Genomic DNA, 5,155 nt, shown 5'->3' with positions numbered 1-5,155 from the left:
CCAGTCACATTACCTTCCCTGTCCCACTCTACACCTATGGCCTCATGGGGGGTTCCTTATGATCAGTTGACTGAGGAAGAGAAAACTCATGCCTGGTTTACAGATGGTTCTGCATGATATGCAGGCACCACTCGAAAGTGGACAGCAGTGGCACTGCAGCCCCTTTCTGGGACTTCCTTAAAGAGCAGTGATGAAGGGAAATTCTCCCAATGGGCAGAACTTCAAGCCATGCATAAGGATGTTCACTTTGCATGGAACAAGAAATGGCCAGATGTACAATTATATATGGATGCATGGGCTGTGGCTAATGGCTTAGCTGGATGGTCTGGGATTTGGAAGGAGCATGATTGGAAGATTGGTAATAAGGATGTATGGAGAAGAGGTATGTGGATAGATCTCTCTGAATGAGCCAAAGGGGTAAAGATGTTTGTGTCTCATGTGAATGCCCACCAAAATGTGACCTCGGCAGAGGAGGACTTTAACAATCAGGTGGATAGGATGACACTTTCAGTGGAAACCAGCCATCCTTTTCCCCCAGCTACTTCTGTCATTGCTCAATGGGCTCACGAACAAAGTGGCCATGGTGGCACGGATGGAGGTTATGCATGGGCTCAGCAACATGGATTCTCACTTACCAAGGCTGATTTGGCTACCATCACTGCTGAGCGCTCCATCTGCCAACAGTAGAGACGAACCCTGATTCCGTGATATGGAACCATTCCTCGGGGTGATCAGCCAGCAACGTGGTGGCAGGTTGATTACATTGGACCACTTCCATCATGGAAAGGACAGTGCTTTGTTCTTACTGGAATAGATACTTATTCTGGATATGGATTTGCCTTTCCTGCACACAATGCTTCTGCTAAAACTACCATCCGTGGACTTACAGAATGCCTTATCCACCATCATGGCATTCCACACAGCATTGCTTTGGATCAAGGGACTCATTTCACAGCCCATGAAGTGCGGCAATGGGCTTCTGCTCATGGAATTTACTGGTCTTACCATGTTCCCCACCATCCTGAAGCAGCTGGTTTGATAGAACGATGGAATGGCCTCTTAAAAACACAAATATGGTGCCAGCTAGGTGGCAATACCTTGAAGGGTTGGGGCAATGTTCTCCAGGAGGCTGTATATGCTCTGAACCAGCGTCCAATATATGGTTCTGTTTCTCCAATAGCCAGGATTCACGGGTCCAGGAACCAAGGGGTGGAAACAGGAGTGGTACCACTCACTATTACCCCTAGTGACCCACTCAAAAAATTTTTGCTTCCTGTCCCTGCTACCCTATGCTTTGCGGGTCTGGAGATCTTAGTCCCAAAGGGAGGAACACTCCCACCTAGAGACACAATACTGATTGCATTGAATTGGAAATTAAGAATGCCACCTGGACATTTTGGCCTCCTCATGCCTCTGGATCAACAGACAAAGAAGGGTGTTATAGATCTGATGTGATAGATCCTGATTACCAAGGGAAATTGGGTTGGCTTTACATAATGGAGGTAAAGACGAATATGTTTGGAATACAGGAATTTCTTTAGGACGTCTTTTAGTACTACCATGCCCTGTTATTAATGTCAATGGAAAATTACAGAAACCCAATTCTGATATGACTGCTAACAGCCCAGACCCTTTAGGAATGAAGGTTTGGGTCACCCCACCAGGCAAAGAACCACGACCAGCTGAGGTGCTTACTGAGCTCAAGGGAAATACAGAATAGGTGGTTGAAGAAGGTAGTTCTGAATATCAGCTCTGAACACATGACCAGCTGCAGAAACGAGGACTGTGATTGTTATATTTCTTCATTGTATATGTGCATCAAATATTTTTGTTTCCTTCTGTTATGAGCTGTGAAATGTAAATAAGGTTAATGCATTTTGGTTGTATGTGTGTTAACATATTATGTTAGGCACTAATATGACTCTCTAATTGTCCTTATTTAGAGATTATATATGGTTAAGAAGAACTGTCATGTTGACAAGGGGTGGACTGTGATAGTTGAAGCTGTGTGTCAACTTGGCTGGACCCCAGTTCTGTGTGCTTGTTCCCATGATGGGATCAGATGACTGTGTTCTGAGTGGCCAATATGCCCAAGGGGAGTTTCCCTAGGGGTGTGGCCTGCTTCCAGGATATCCAAGGACATCCTGGGAAGAGAGACATTCTTCTGTGGATCAGGAGCCTAGTGTGCTGACTACAAACTTCTGTGAGTGAGCAGCACACCTCTCAGCCTGGAGATCTTGGATTTGTCTTTCGTTGGAGTCAACAGCCAGTGTGCTGCCTGCCAGCCTTGAATTTTTTGGCCCCCTGTGGTTGTGGAAGCTAAGGCTGCCTCCAGCCCGACGTTTCCCCACGTCTTTGGAATAGCCGGCTTCTATACGTTTGTGAGCCATTTTCCTAAGATAAATTTCTCTCTCTCTCTCTCTCTCTCTCTCTTTCTCTCTCTCTCTCTCTAAATATATAAGCTTTGCTGGTTTTTGTTTCTCTAGAGAACCCAATCTAACACAGGGTCCTTCTTCAAAGGGACCCAGCCTCCCCTTCATTCAAGGGGTTGTGGGTCTGTAAACTGACTCAAGTCTGGGAATTGATTGAGAGGCCTTGACTCTGTATTCTGGCAATTCAATCTAGACTGCTGTTCATGTGACCTAGAATTCATCTGTCTATACAGATCAAGTAAATATTTCATAGGTTTACCATGTATTTCACTCTTAGGAACACCATGCCTAAGTAGCCAATGCCATAATTCCACAGGAGTCAGAGTATTCTGATTACTCTTTTGACTCTGCTGTCCACTGTGGTAACCACACCCACCTTGTCTTTGTGTTGATTAACTGCTGCCACTTGGCCCATACTACCACATGTTCCAAACTAGTGGACTGTATGAACCTCAATCTACCTGATCCTGAGACCAGAAGTAGATGGTGCCCAGCTACCACTGTCAACCACTAAGAAAGGGATCAAAATAGGAGATCCCAGATAGAGTGAGAGAAGAATGTGGAATGAAACTCTAAATCATAAAACAACAACAACAACAACAAAAACCAGCCAGTCTTACTGGTCTGATAGAGACTGGTGAAACTTCTGAGATTATGACTCCTAGTGGCATAGTGGCTGAGGCATTTGACTGCTAACCAGAAGGCTGGTGGTTCAGACCCACCAGCCACTCCTCGGAAGAAAGATTGGGCAATCTACTTCCATAGAGATAACCTCTCATAAGCCTAAGGAGGGGTCACTAAGAGTTGGTATTGACTCGACAGCAGTGAGTTTTATTTTATTTTGTTTTACTCACACTTTGGGCCTAGAATCGAACTCACTCCCATGGCTTCCAGCCAAACAACAGATATGCTTATAAAGTGAACATTTATGTCAGGTAGGTACAATCCTTAGAACAATCAACCATGGGAGATAGAAGGGCAGTTTTTCCACAGGGAGATAGCTCAGAGGGCAGGAATGCATCAGAAAGAAGGACACAGGGAAAAGGTAACCACAGGGAAGAAGTAGGATAAGAGCTGTTACATTATGGGGATTTTAATCAATGTCATGAAACAAAATGTGTTTGAACTCTTGAATGGAAAATGAATTTTTCTGTAAACTTTCACCTAAATCACAATGAAAAAAAAATACAAAGTTTTGGCAATTAAAAGTCATTATTACTATTTACAAATGGTAGACAGTAAATAACTGGAACAAATTACTTACCAAAAGCAAACAATGAACTACAGGCACAGATTTGAGGTGAACTGGTCCCTTCCACTTCTACAAGTCCCACTTATATCTAAAAAGGGCTCACCCTTCCCAAATTACCCAAGTCATTTTCTGTATCACCAGGTGGCCCACTGTGGATCAGATGTCAGGAGGTGTTTCTCTTTAAACAGGTATGTCACCAACTCAGTTCAAGTACATCATGACTGTGTTTGTTCTGTCTGTCTCTATGTGTCCCTCTCTATGGCTTTCTTTGGCCAGTTCTGGCCTTCTGTGCTTTCTAGTCAGCTCTCAACCAACAACTTCATGGCTGCTCTGGGCCAGTATCAAGGTTGTTGATGTTAGATGCTGTCAAGTCAGTTCTCATGTACAATAGAATGAAACATTGCTGTTTCTGCACAATCTTCACAGTCCTTGCTATTCTTGATCACATTGTTGCAGATACCACGTCAATCCATCTCGTTGTGGGTCTTCCACTTTTTCTCTGACCTTCTATCTTACCAGGCATGATATCATTGTTCAGGGATTGATCCCTTCTGATAATCAGACAGTGTTTCAGTGCTATTCATAAGGTTTCCAATGACCAATTTTTTCAGAGGTGGACCACCATGTCCTTCTTCCTAGTCTGTCTTAGTCTGGAAGCTCCACTGCAACCTGAACACTATGGGTGATAGGTATTTGAAATACCAGTGTCATAGCTTCCAGCATCACTGCAACACACAAGCCACCATGCTACAACAAACTGACAGATGGTGGTAGATACCGAGTGTAGGTCAGCATTATGACAGTTTGTGAGACAAAACTCCTCAACAAGTTTTGAGTAACTCCTGTATGGTATATACCCAAGCTTCTGCAGACAACATCTCTATCCTTAGGACTGGTCCCCAATTAGTCTTTAGGATTTGCCCCCTCTTGGTCCTTAGAAATGGTGACTTCTCTGCCCATGGGACTGGTCCCTTCTTGGCCCTTCAGACTCATCCCCTCTTAGCCTTAGTGTTACAGCTTTCAGAACAGCTGTGACATTTGCCACTGCCAAAGGCAGATCAGCTCAGCCTCCACACTGGCACTTACTCTGCTCAGGTATCCACCTGCATAGGGTTCCCAGCTCCTTTGGTGATCTCCTGCCTGAAGATGCCTATCTTCTCTTCATAGCGAACTTCCCACTGCTGCCATTTGTGGGCTGCACAAATCCCACTTCTTGAACCAAGATGGACTTCTCTGCTACTGGTCCATTCTGGGCTTCTGGGTCTCTTGCCTCTGGCTCTGCCATTGGGCTACTCTGGGCCTACCTGCTTGTCCTGCCACTGTTTCTTTTGGTCTTCAGGGTTATCAATTAGTGTTACACTTCTCAGTATTACAGATCTTTCATTTGGGTCTAGGAAGTTCTGCCACCACTTGTCTGTCAGTTTGCCATACCAAGATGGCTTCTGTGTTACTGTGATGCTAGAAGAGATGT

Source organism: Orycteropus afer, unplaced genomic scaffold (genome assembly GCF_000298275.1).
Source record: "Orycteropus afer afer isolate SDZICR_OR568_19922 unplaced genomic scaffold, OryAfe1.0 scaffold00227, whole genome shotgun sequence".
Taxonomy (NCBI): Eukaryota; Metazoa; Chordata; class Mammalia; order Tubulidentata; family Orycteropodidae; genus Orycteropus; species Orycteropus afer.
This window is presented reverse-complemented; position numbering follows the sequence as displayed.